This window comes from Myxine glutinosa, chromosome 4, assembly GCF_964187855.1.
Source record: "Myxine glutinosa chromosome 4, kmMyxGlut1.1, whole genome shotgun sequence".
Classification (NCBI taxonomy): Eukaryota; Metazoa; Chordata; class Myxini; order Myxiniformes; family Myxinidae; genus Myxine; species Myxine glutinosa.
In genome coordinates this window covers 116,860,860-116,875,075 of record NC_136264.1, presented here as the reverse complement: position 1 = coordinate 116,875,075, position 14,216 = coordinate 116,860,860, and the positions used below count along the sequence as shown (strand labels likewise).

The 14,216-nt window shown below is 52.1% G+C and overlaps 1 long non-coding RNA gene across 1 annotated transcript in view; it reads left to right on the top strand.

The window, feature by feature from the left end:
* Window positions 1-13,326, top strand: part of LOC137425114 (uncharacterized) — a 36,829-nt gene extending 23,503 nt beyond the window's left edge. Inside the window, exon 3 of the long non-coding RNA XR_010984058.2 lies at window positions 12,719-13,326. This is a non-coding gene — a long non-coding RNA (uncharacterized LOC137425114). The remainder of the gene's footprint in view (window positions 1-12,718) is intronic.
* The last annotated feature ends 890 nt before the right edge of the window (window positions 13,327-14,216 follow it).

Here is a 14,216-nt window from a genome sequence, read left to right as displayed (position 1 = left end):
AACCCTCTTATGGTTAAACTGCCAAAGTCTAGGCTCTCTGCTCACCTTCACTCTTTTATTTCCCTTTTCTCCCGCCTCTGGAACAAACTCCCCCACTCCCTTCAATCCCACTCCTCCCTCCAGGTCTTTAAAACAGCTGTTCACCACCATCTCTTATCTTCCCCCATCGAAAACCTTGATCTTTTCTACCCCCGGTAATTCACCCCAGAGTCCTTGCAGTGTTCATATGTTTTATTCCTCTCCCACCTCCCCCCAAGTCCTCCCGATGTCCCTGCTCTCAAAAGTTGTGTTTGTGTCCTTCCCCCTCTCTCCCCATCTTGTCTACCGCTCCCCTTGTTTTTTGTGTTTTGTGTGTCGGTTTGTCTTTTTGTGTGATTAATGTTAGCTCTTTTACGAGCCTCGATCTTGTATACAAAAAAAAAAAGGAAAAAAAAAAAGAAGAAGCTGTTTGAAAGACCTGGAGGGTGGAGTGGGATTGAGGAGAGTGAGGGAGTTTGTTTCAGAGGCGGGAGAAAAGAGCAATGAAAGAGTGAAGGTGAGCAGAGAGTCTTGATTTTGGCAGTTTCACCATAAGAGGGTTGCTGGCAGATCTTGTGCGACCTGTAGGAATATTTGGGGGAAAGAGCACAGACAGATCTGGGGGAGCTAGGCCAGAGAGGAGTCTGTAGAAGACGGAAAGACCACCAACCTGCCTGCGGTGAGTGAGTGAAAGGCCCTCGGAGTTAGCTTCATCGCGGGAGATTCCAATGATTCTGAAAGTTTTGGTTTCAACAATGTGAAGCCGAGCTAGGTGTGAGGCAGGAGCACCAGCCCAGAGGGGAGAACAGTATTCCATTGAGCTGCGGATGAAAGCCTTGGATGTGGTGATGAGCTCAGGTGTGCCAAAGAAGGACTTAGCACGATGGAGGATGCCCCGTCGGCGACTGGCTTTGGAGGCCAGCTTGGAAATGTGGTTTTCCCTGGAAAGATCATGGCAGATAGTGAGCCCCAAAAGCTTGAGTGACACAACTTCGTGGAAAGGATTGTTGAGAAAGTAGATGGGAGGGTTGTCCAGTTGGTCTTTTCGGAGAGACATGGTGAAAGTGAGAGATTGTCAGGATTGAAAGACATGTTCCACTTGTTTGACCAGTCTGTGGTTTTGTCCAGGTCTGCAGAGAGTGAGGAGGCTGCAGACTGCCGATCTGAGGGATGAGGTATGGAGCGGCAGAGAGTGGAGTCATCAGCAAAGAGACAGAGAGGATTTTCCAGAGAGTCGGAGAGATCATTGATGAAGACCAGAAAAAGCACAGGGCCCATAACACTGCCTTGGGGAACTCCAGCCTGAGCAGGAAGGGGAGATGAGAGAAATCCATTCATGGCCACATGTTGACTACGACCAGAGAGGAAATCCGCAAGCCATTCATGGAGATTTCCATTGATACCATAGGAGGAGAGTTTGGTGAGCAGAGCGGTGTGTCAGACCGTATCGAAGGCACGTGATATGTCAAGGTCTGATTTCCTGTTTGGCATTAAGGACCTCCATCCATTGTTGAGACAGCAAAAGCAGCATGTCCAGAGTAGAGCGACCTGGTCTGAAAGCAAATTGATGATCAGAGATCAAGCCATTGGAGAAGAGGAAGGATTTGATATCCGAAGCAATGATGTTCTCCCACTTTGCTGATTAATTGGGAGCAGGCTGATCGGTCTGTAGTTGCAAGGATCTATTTTTGCACCTTTTTTGTGTAATGTGGTAATGCTGGATGATTTCCAAGTTGATGGCAGATGACCTTGAGTAAAAGAGAGGGTGAAGAGAACAGAGAGAGAGTGGGAAAGAGAGGCAGAGGAGGATTTTAGGACCCATGGGCTGATGCCGTCTGGTCCAGTTTCAGAATCAGTCGAAGATTGACAGAACCTTCTCCACCTTGTCAGGAGAGAAGGACACAGAGTCCAGGAGCAGCTGGGTATGACTGGGAATGGTGAGTACAGAAGAGATGGGTTTGGGACAGAAGATTTTATGGTCAGGTTTCATCAAAATTGTGTGTGTAGTTTCAGAGAAAAAAAAATTCCTATTTTGGGGAGTCAAACCTGAATGGAGTTTGACCCACGGTGAACCTCCTTAGATCCCGATTTAAAAAAATTATACATATTTTTTTATTTCTATTATTCTATTTTTTTTAATGCCGTGAACAAACTTTAGTCACAACACAACAAATATCATTTGTGCCAAATTTGGTCGCAATCCCATCAGCGGTTTCAGAGAAGAAGTTTCAGGTGTTTACGGACGAACTGACGGATTGATGGACGGACCACGCGCCATCGCATAAGCTCCCCCTGAACTTGGTTCCAGGTGAGCTAAAAAGGAGTCAAAAGTCAAAGTCTTTCTCTTTCTTTCCCGCCCCCTCCCCTATCTCTTTCTCTAACTCTGTCGTTGCCCTGACTTCATGAAGGCGGGCGGGCCTATTGGCTCAACTCCCTGTTCAAGTCGCCCAAACACTGAATGTCTCCTTCAGGCTTTATTCTTGCATCAATTATTGGCGATCTGGTGGGGAGACAGAATAAAAAATCCACAATGGAAGCTGCCAAAGGCTCCGATTGTTAATGGCACTACGATCCAATACATTTGCCTTTGGATGGTGCTGGCATCGGATGGTCTTGCTGTGGGATTGCACAACTGTAGAATGGCACATATTTTCCATATGTACTCGGTAAAATACTGTTGCGTCACCCAGTGATTAAGGCCACTGGGTGACGAATGACCGATCGTTTTTAATCCCAAGGCGGCAGCCCGAAAATTGGCGGTACTTTTTGATGCACGTGTGACGGAAGGCAGTGTGGTGCTTACCTGAACAGAAGCCACCCAGGCTTATTCCAGAACCCACGAACAAAGAAACACAACACAACAAATGAAAAATGCCACAATAATGAATTTTATGAAGTAAATCAAACAATAAAATAAAAGCGGAGATTGTAGCGGTTACCGCTGGATGCACACAATCGCCTTGCACCGGCCAGAACACGGCCAGACGCGCCTCTCCCGGGCATGCCCGGACTCACTGTTCCCGGGCACGCCCGAACCTCCCGGGCACGCCCGGTCTCGTCTTTCCCGGGCATGCCCGCTCTCGCCTTTCCAGGGCTCGCCCAGAGCGTCCGGGCATGCCCGCTATCGCCTTTTCAGGGCTCGCCCAGAGCGTCCGGGCATGCCCGCTATCGCCTTTCCAGGGCTCGCCCAGAGCGTCCGGGCATGCCCGCTATTGCCTTTCCAGGGCTCGCCCAGAGCGTCCGGGCATGCCCGCTATCGCCTTTCCAGGGCTCGCCCAGAGCGCCCGGGCACGCCCAGCCTCGACTTGCCAGGCCGCAGCCAAACACGCCCGGGCAGGTCCAGACTCGCCTTTCCAAGGCTCGCCCTTGACACCCGGGCATGCCCGGTATAGCTTTTGCCGGGCAAACTTCCCGACATAAATGTGTATATATATTGCTGCCCGATAAACGGGCTTGTCAGAATACCTGAGCTGTTTTGTTTCAATAAAGCAACTCGGACGAATTTCGTCTTTGGTCGCGTCAATTCTTTCGACTCGCGTTGGAGCGCAGTTCCTTCATTGGTGACCTACCGACATGGATACGGCAGTGACGCTTAAACTGCCTACCTTCTGGGAGGCTCACGCCGCTGTTTGGTTCGCTCAGGCGGACTCTCAGTTCGCCCTGCGAGGCATCACCGCGGATGACACCCGCTTCCACCATGTTGTGGCGGCGCTCGGTACCGCCACCGCGGCCCGCGCCTTGAGCCTCCTCGAGCACCCGCCGGCTGCTGACAAATACGACGCGCTGAAGACACTCCTCCTCGATGCTTTCGCCCTCTCACCGGCAGCACGCGCACGGCGCCTGCTCGCTCTGCCCGAGCTCGGCGACACGCGCCCGTCAGAGCGCATGGACTATATGCTCTCGTTGCTCGGTGAGCACTCTCCGGATTTTCTGTTCCGCGAGCTGTTCCTTCGCCAGCTGCCTCACCCGGTACGCCTCGCCCTGGCTGGCACGTTGATCACGGATTCCCGCGCCCTCGCCAGGGAAGCCGATAAGATCTCCTCGGCGGGCCAGCACATCAGCGCGGTTACCTGGAGCCCGCCGCCGTCCGAGGCGACGCCCACGACGCCCGAGCACCCTGCGCGGTTGGAGGCCGAACTGCCGGTGCAACTGGCGGCCGCCACGCCGCACCGCCCGCTTCCGACACGACGGCCGGGGCCTCCACCTGACCATGCGTGGTGTTATTACCACGCCAGGTTCGGACACAAGGCTCGGACGTGCCGGCCCCCGTGCACTTTCGGCAGGTCGGGAAACGGCCGGGCCGGCGTTCATTCCCAGCCATGAGCGCCGGCCACTTGGGGGACTTGCTGTTTATTCGGGACAAAGCGTCTGGGCGGCGTTTCCTGTGTGACACCGGCGCCCAACTGAGCGTCATACCCGCCTCCGAGCAGGACAGGCGGGACGCCGTTTGCGGCCCCTCTTTGGTCGCTGCTAATGGCTCGGCCATACGCACTTTCGGCCCACGCGTCGTCACCCTCTGCTTCGGCAGCCAGCGTTTTCAATGGACTTTTGTGACCACCTGCGTCCCCATGGCTTTGCTGGGCGCCGACTTCCTCTGCGCGCACGGGCTGCTGGTCGACGTCAAACGTCGTCGCCTTGTCAACGCCGAGACCTTCAGCTCCCTGGCGTGCACGATGAGCAGCTCCGCGCCGACCGAACTGGCGTGCGCCCTCCCGGCAGCGAACGAGTTCGCTCGCCTGCTCGCGGAATTCCCGGCCCTCACGCGGCCGACGTTTTCGGCCGTCGCGGTGCGGCACGGGATCGAGCACCACATACCCACTACGGGCCTGCCGGTCTACGCCAGGGCCCGCCGCCTCGACCCGGCCAAGCTCGCCATAGCGAAGGCCGAGTTCGACGCGTTGGAGCACCTCGGCATCGTGCGGCGCTCCGATAGCGCGTGGGCCTCGCCACTGCACATCGTGCCAAAGCCGGGGGGTGGATGGCGCCCGTGTGGTGACTACCGCCGTCTCAACGACGCTACCACCCCCGACAGGTACCCGATCCCGCATATTCAGGACTTTTCCGCCCGTTTGGCGGGACGGGTCATCTTTTCGAAAATTGACCTGATACGGGGCTACCACCAGGTACCTGTCCGGGCGGCCGACGTCCCGAAGACGGCCGTCATCACGCCGTTCGGCCTGTTCGAATTTTTGCGGATGCCGTTTGGCCTCAAGAACGCGGCCCAGGCGTTCCAGCGCTTGATGGACGGCGTGCTGCGCGACCTGCCGTTTCTTTTCGTCTATCTGGACGATATCCTCGTCGCCAGCACGTCCCGCGCCGAGCACCTCCTCCACCTCCGAACACTGTTCGGTCGCCTCAGCGAGCACGGCTTAATTGTCAACCCGGTCAAATGCCACTTCGGCGCGACGACCGTTGACTTTTTGGGCCACCGCATCACCAAGACCGGGGCCGTGCCGCTGCCGACCAAGGTTGAGGCCATCACCACGTTCCCGCGTCCCCGTTCCATCAAGGCCCTCCAAGAGTTCCTCGGCATGGTGAATTTTTATCACCGATTCGTGCCCCGCGCTGCTCAGCTCATGCGGCCCCTTTACGAGGCCCTCCGGGGCAAGCCGGCCAAGCATGACATTGTTTGGTCCGCGGCCATGGACGCGGCCTTCGCCAGCGCCAAACGGGCCCTCGCCGACGCAACGCTGCTGGCTGACCCGGTGCTCAACGCGCCCATTGCCCTCACTACGGACGCCTCCAACTACGCGGTGGGCGCCGTCCATGAGCAATGGGTGGACGGGGTTTGGCAGCCACTCGCTTTTTTCAGCCGGCAACTCCGGCCGAACGAGTTAAACTACAGCACGTTCGACCGCGAGCTGCTCGGGCTATTCCTGGCCGTTCGCCATTTCCGACACCTCCTGGAGGGCCGCCCGTTCACGGCTTTCGTCGACCACAAGCCGTTGGTCTACGCAATGGCTAAGGTCACGGAGCCGTGGTCGGCCCGCCAGCAGCGCCACCTCTCCGCCGTGTCGGAGTTCACCACGGACATCCGGCACGTCGCCGGCAAAGACAACGCCGTGGCCGACTGTCTTTCTCGGGCCAGCGCGAACGCGGTCCACCTCGGCGTGGACTTCGCGCTCATGGCGGCCGACCAGACCACCGACGCCTCGGTGCAGGCACTCCGTGCGGCGGACAAGGGCCTCCGCCTGGCCGACATTCCCTTCGCGGGCACCGTCCTGCTCTGCGACGTCTCCCAGGGCCAGCCTCGCCCCATCATGCCCGTTTCCTGGCAGCGCCGCATCTTCGCCTCCATCCACGGCCTTTCTCACCCGGGCCGGAAAGCTTCTCAGAAGCTGGTGTCGGCGCGTTTCGTCTGGCACGGCCTTCGACGAAACATCCGCGACTGGGCCAACGCCTGCACGGCCTGCCAGCGGGTCAAGGTCCACCGCCACACCCAGGCCCTGCTGGCACCTTTAGCCGTGCCTGAACGGCGTTTTGACCACGTCCACGTGGACCTGGTGGGTCCCCTGCCCCCCTCGCGGGGGTTCACCCACCTGCTCACCATGGTGGACAGGACCACCAGGTGGCCGGAGGCTGTGCCGCTCGCCTCCACCACCACCGCCGACGTGGCGCAGGCGTTCATCGCCACCTGGGTCGCGCGCTTCGGCGCACCAGCGGACATCTCGTCCGACCGCGGCCCACAGTTCACGTCTGAGCTTTGGGGCGCGGTCGCCCTTTCGTTGGGGGTCACGCTGCACCGCACCACAGCCTACCACCCCCAAGCCAACGGGTTGTGCGAGCGGTTTCACCGCTCCATGAAGGCGGCACTCATGGCCGGCCTTCAGCACGATGGTTGGGCCGACCGGCTGCCGTGGGTCCTTTTGGGCCTTCGCACGGCCCCCAAGGAAGACCTCCAGGCGTCCGCCGCCGAGCTCGTCTACGGCCAGCCGCTCCGCGTCCCGGGCGAATTCGTGCCCGACGCTACCAGTCCCTGGTCCGCCGCTCGCCAGCACTCGGACCTCCAGGAGGCCTCCCGACGATTTGCCCCCGTGCCGACGTCCCGCCACGGTGGCCCCCAGTCCTACGTCCCCCCGGCGCTTCGCACAGCGGAGTACACCTTTGTGCATCATGACGCGCACCGGGGGCCACTCCGGCCGCCGTACGACGGGCCCTTCCGGGTCCTGCGACGGGGCGACAAGTCTTTCATCGTCGACTTCGGCGGCCGGCCGGACCGGATTTCTGTGGACCGCCTCAAACCGGCGCACATGGACGTCGACCGACCACCACGGTTGGCCCTTCCTCCGCGGCGAGGCCGCCCCCCGTCCACAGTTCCCCCCGCTCGACCACCCACCACCACATCGGATCCCTCCCCACGACCCTCCAGGGGTCGCTTCGGCCAGGTCATCCGGACCCCCCTTAAATTGACCCTGCCGGTGCAGGTCGATTCTGGAGGGGCGTGTGTAGCGGTTACCGCTGGATGCACACAATCGCCTTGCACCGGCCAGAACACGGCCAGACGCGCCTCTCCCGGGCATGCCCGGACTCACTGTTCCCGGGCACGCCCGAACCTCCCGGGCACGCCCGGTCTCGTCTTTCCCGGGCATGCCCGCTCTCGCCTTTCCAGGGCTCGCCCAGAGCGTCCGGGCATGCCCGCTATCGCCTTTTCAGGGCTCGCCCAGAGCGTCCGGGCATGCCCGCTATCGCCTTTCCAGGGCTCGCCCAGAGCGTCCGGGCATGCCCGCTATCGCCTTTCCAGGGCTCGCCCAGAGCGTCCGGGCATGCCCGCTATCGCCTTTCCAGGGCTCGCCCAGAGCGCCCGGGCACGCCCAGCCTCGACTTGCCAGGCCGCAGCCAAACACGCCCGGGCAGGTCCAGACTCGCCTTTCCAAGGCTCGCCCTTGACACCCGGGCATGCCCGGTATAGCTTTTGCCAGGCAAACTTCCCGACATAAATGTGTATATATATTGCTGCCCGATAAACGGGCTTGTCAGAATACCTGAGCTGTTTTGTTTCAATAAAGCAACTCGGACGAATTCCGTCTTTGGTCGCGTCAATTCTTTCGACTCGCGTTGGAGCGCAGTTCCTTCAAGATGACTGATATTTCCTACTGTGAGACGTCTCCACTCCGTCACAAATACGACACACACACACACACACACACACACACACACACACACACACACACACACACACACACACACACACACACACACACACACACACCGAGACACTTTTCTGGACTCCGAGACGGAGGAGAAGATAATGAAAATAAAATCTTTCTGTTAGACGGCCGGCACTCAGCCTGGGCCCAAATGCCTTTTGGGAGCTGCTGGTCGTCATAGCTAGAAGCCCCACAGGCGTGAAGCGCACAAGATAGCCGCTCCTCGGCACCACGTGCTTTATGCGGTACTTTATGGTCCTTTATGCGGGCGGTACTTTATGCGGGCGGTCCTCTTTCACTCTCCACTCCGTCCAAAGCGCCAGGAGCCCCACAAACCGCCGCCAACACCACTCCCTCGTGATCAAAATTGCCGACACCACCCTCTCTTTGCACCAGGTTCACATACACCAAATGACACTGCCTTCCTCCTTGATCATACAACAAGAGCCGCACTCTTCTTCTTCACTCCGTCTCGAACCTTCTCGCTCTGACGTCACACTGGCCAATCCCAAGCCTCATCAAATCACCCCATGGTCGTGCTCGACTAATCACGAACCTCAGGGCATGGCCTGCCTTTGTAGGTGGGGTTTAGTTGCTGAACGGCTCTGCCTGCTTGTAGTGGATGGTTGTCGTTTTATGGATGGTTTTATGGCCTGCCTTGTAATTGTAAAACGTCGGGAAAAACCACGAGGGCAATCAGACTGGGGGAAAACTAATCTTAACCCCTATATAATTACCATAGCTTCACCCCTCGTGTGAAGACACGTAACAAACTTCAGCTCAAGTTTCCCTACTTAATACATTGAGATGTCTCCTACTCGTCCACGGACCATGCTATACCTGTACGATCCTGCCTCACTATGGTATTTCATCATCTACCCCCACAAACGTAACAATACGAATGAGAATGAGAAACATTTCAGAATTGATTTAGGAAAGAAGCAAGATGGCGTTTAGCAATTAAGACGAGAGATAAGAAAGCTAATACTGCTAGAAGTAAAGCTCAATCCAGTAGATGTGTTAAAGTCCTTTCAAGAAACCCATCACAATTGCTCAACAGACTCGACTGGTGCAATTATTTCTAATTACCTGATGAAAATTGGAATAAAAAGGTTTTCTGCCAGACCATTTTCTATATCAACTCAATAACCTTTGGAATCACCATCTTAAGTTGTTGCAAACAAATAGATTAGATGGGGGCTTATTGGGTAGGTAGTAATAAAGGAGGGAGGATAGCAAACTGTTTATTGAAGCATCAACAATTTTATTTTAAATGAAGTAATCAATATATTATTACAGAAGTGTATTTTTTTCGAATATTAAATGAGAACCAACATCCATTGACTTTAAATTGATGATGAATGATTACAGAGCTTGATTATAATACTCACAATTTAATCCCTGAGAAGATTTATTGGAACTGTTGTCAATGGAACTAACAAAACACTTTTCAATATGGCAAAGATAAACTTTGTGTGTTATCTTCTGTGTTTAATATTATGTTTAAATTAATTTATTAATGATGGAGACTTGATTGTAGTTTTTATTTGGAATTGATGAATGTATTCTCTTTAAGATACCCTGTTTTTAATCCTTGGTCCTCTTTTCTCCTACTTTCCGAATCACTTCCACGAGTCAATATAACTCCATTTTTCTCTCAGGCTTCAAGATGATAGCTTACCGCCTTCTTCCAGCTGTAACCATTACCCCTCACCACACTCCCTCCATTTTTTTCAGGTTTTTCTCTATCTCCATCTATATCTTTCTCTCTCACTCCGCTTTCATTTTTGTGTCAAGTTGTTTCCCCATTACCACACTGTCAATCAGTTGACCTTCTCTCCTCGGTAAACTACGTCTTCCCCAAGCCAATAATTTTTGCATCCAAAAAAGAACAAGGCAATATCTGAAATTGGCCAATATGGATCTCCCCTTTATCCGTAATTTAGCAAATACATCGTCACGTTAATAATACCATGCCCCGATTTAGCATCGCCTCAATTCAAACTTACGTCACTTTAAAAGACATACCTTTTATTCTCGAACATTTCAGAACTAACAAGACTGATAAAGATTCCAGAATACATCGCTAAAGTACTCTAGTATGGACGGCTTTCAGTTAAGACAGAGCGTCCACAGATGGAATCGAGCTTACTTTGAGGCGTTTCCAATTCAATGGTGGATCAATACACAAGCCGGGGCATTGGGGGAGGGTGCCGCGGCTTACCTGTTGGTCCGACGATGTCTTCTCCCTGTGGAAATTTACTCAACCCGAGACGGAGGTAAAATGTACAAAAAGGAAATATTTATTACGGAACCCGAGAACAATGGAACGCGATGATAAAACCTAAACCCCTCTAATGGAGCGCTCCCACACTTCACTTCAAATACACAACACAGGAAGAATGAATCAAATAAAACGTTGTTTGTGGATGTGTCTTATCTGTTTTGGATGTGTGATGTCAGTCAGGCTCCATCTGGTTCCGATGTTGGCGCGAAGCAGGCCTCGGCGCGTCCTTGTCCACCAGGCCTCGATAAGGCCCCGTTAGCGCACAGCTAGGCCACCGAGCCACTCGCTCGCCCCGATCGCGCCCACTCCAGCGGCAAGCCTTGCTCGCACGTGAACGCCTGTGAGGTCCCGTGCGTGAACGCCGGGCAAGAGGATCGTCGGTGCTCCAACGTCCACCATAACGCAGGAAATTCGTGGTTCACACAGGAAAAAGGTCCAAATGGAGAGAAAGGGCAAAGGCAGAAGGGAGGTCCTGGCAGGCATGAAGCCAAAGCGAGAAGGGCCAAGGGAAGAGCTCAGCATAGGAGAAGACAGGCAGAGGCGAAGAGAGAAAATGTCCGCTACTCCAAGTCTCTTGTCCGGGCCGCTTTGACATCATCCGGCCCTCTTATCAATTTACGACTCCCCTCCCACCAGTCGTGCGATCCGCCCACCAAACCCTCAGTGTCAATCTCTCGTGAGGTGGGCGTGGCCTCAGCCTGCCTTGCACGATGTTTGCCTGCTATGGCAGCTGGTGATGTGGCTGACTGCGGCCCCATCGGCGGTGCCCCGAACTGGCTTCCTGCCTGTTCTTCCTGTAAGTCTTGTGGCGGCGGGGGAATTAATTAATGTGGTGCGCTATTGGGCCTAGCTAATGTCTATGGGATGTATTGCCATAAGGGACACCGGGATGTTCACAGAGGGAACGACACACAATGGAATTAGCATAATCCCTACGTTCGTTAACAAGCCCCGCCCCCTCATGGCAGGGACATATACCCAACTTATCCGACATCCGGTCTAGACAGGTCCTCTACTTATTTACATCGAGATGGTTCTACCCACCCACGACAACCGGAGTATGATACCTATACAGATCTACCTAAATCTATATATGCCCCACCCACCGACATAACAGTACCAAATTGGGAGATTGCAAAATCACCGAAAGAACTACTGTGCTTTGCTTCGCACCATGCCGTATATTGGCTAAGAGGCATTGTAAAAGTGTTCCCTTAGAAATGAAATTAGATGGTATTTGTCTAATATATGTTGGTGAAAATGCTGTTGATGGTTCCGGATTAATAAGTTTGCCTCCGACTACGATACGTATCATCTATAACGAGAGGGCTGTGATCGGATATCGCTGATGGGTCCAGGTATGCCAACTCATAATATTAGCAAATTGGTAGTGCTTGAAATTCTGCCTCACAATGAAAACAAAGTTGTGGGGTTTTTTTTTTTCTCCAAAAAGCGGGGCACCACAGACACCAAGACTAAATATTGCCGCTGTGTATTAAAACCATAAAATGCCGCTGTTTATTGAAGAAGGGAGAAGAAGATGTACCGCTAACTCCGACCGAGGTTTATTTTTTTTACGGATGAGGTTTATTTTTATTTAAATATACAATGTCACACAATGGAGGTTGCAGCGACTTCATTTGCCTCCCTCCCAAAAGGGGTTTTCCACCTTGGGCGCAATCCATGTTGTGGTGTATATCCCTATTAAAATAGCTTATCATGTCGTTTTTCCAGGGTGGCTTTTAATAAGAAAAGTAATAACAACACTGAAAAATATTATAATATTAATGTGATTACAAAACAATTTTAATACTCATAATTTCCCACCTCCCCAAGGGGCTTTTCCTCATTGGACAAGCGCTGTGCTAATGTGTACAAATAGGTTATTGTGGCATGTCATGGGGGGCACCTCTACCAGAAGTTAAAATATTATAAAACCACAAACATGTATGATTACCTTTTGAAAGAATCGAAAGTGCTGTTTAACACGAAACTGAAAGAAATTTGGAGGAATCCCATCATCCTTGAGGCATTCTATGCATATCACGTCCACCACAGATGAACGGACCTGAACATAGATATACTGTAATCTATATACCCCACAGAAGATAATAACATGACCCTTCCTGCTGCTTCTGTGGGGAGTGGGTGTACTCGTAGGTAAAAAGGAAAATCTAATACGTGAAATGGCGCCATGAGGAACGCATCCCCCTCATTATGATGAGAAAGATTGCTTTGATTTATGTCATTTTGTCGCACTTTTCAGGAACACATCCCTGATGTAAACCGGGGTTTAACAGTATCTTGCTAATCCAAAAAGACTACACCCCAGTGTTTGAGATCAAGTGCTGTTGTGATGAAGAACTTTGCGACATGTTGTTGGAGCAGGTTATTTTACATGCTTGTCCTTAGTTTTTGAGTGACGTCAGATGATTCTCTTGGTTAATACGGCAGTTTCATCTTTGTGCATAATGTTTATGAAACTTAGGCTGTCCTAAATATAATTGTAGTGATAATTACTTTGCAAGCTGAATATTTTCATGAATCTCATATTGGATTGGATTATTTTATATAATATATGCCACCATTGATCAATGCTTGTTTAAGTTCACCATCCACATGTGTAATAATGTGAGCATATATGTTCTTTTCAGCCTCATAAAACAGTAGAAAGGGAAACGGGTAAGTGTTAAACTACTGTCTTTGCACTGACCTCTCAGGATGTTATGAAATAACCGGGAATTGCTGAATTATTTTGTATTGGCTGCAGTTACCTGACTGCACCACATGTGTATCAATCTCTATTTGATTTCATAAATTACCTGTCCTGGGTGAATTTTTAAAAAGATGTGCATGGGACATCCAAATAAAGGTAACAACAACAACATGCCTATGTGATGACGCATCTTATTTTGTCTCTTCGCGTAAGAGTTGACTATAATTTTTTTCATCATTGTCCGATCATACGGTTGCTAACTGAGCTATTGGTTTTACCCACCGTGTTCAACTTTTCATACATCCCTAAAAATGGATGTGGGCTTGACATTTCCTGCTGAGACCATGACTTTGAAATTTCATGGGGATGAAGGGTGTGCTTGCATCCAGAGAAGACATCGGAACTTCTTCAATGGATCAAAATTAGGGATCCATGTTTCATTGCAGTTCGTGAATGTAATATTCGATTGACCTATGTGGAGTTACTATATGAACCAAGGATTCATGATGCTGTGAACCTAGGTTCAACTTCTGTACATTGTGTGATTTTGTAAAAATTTGTCCATTATTCCGATTAAAGTTTAAAATTTGAATCCCGGTCTGTGTGCGTAATTTTTCCATAAACATCGATTGATTATTTGATTTATCCATTGACAACTAATGTCTACAATTCAGGTTAAAGCACACCGATGTCATATTTTTGGCCTGCATGTTATTTGTGTACAAGCTCCTCCATGAGCTTTAGATAATTGTAAAAATAACAAGTCAGGAGACGACGATGGTTCACGAGCGAGCGGTATTCAATGACAAAGGTCAAAACGGACATTGAAAATATATAAATAGGAATGTATTGATGCGGATCTTTGCACCGGCCTTTTCCCCTTACCAAGGGGGGATTAGTCCTCTTGTCTTTGACTAGCCGAAGGGACCCGGGACCTATGACGTCCTTCCCGGACAGCGCGAAATAGGGTCGTAGGACTAATCACTAATACCTAATTACCCGCGCTGCTCAGAAACGAGGAAATAAGCCCCACACGAATCACGGGTGT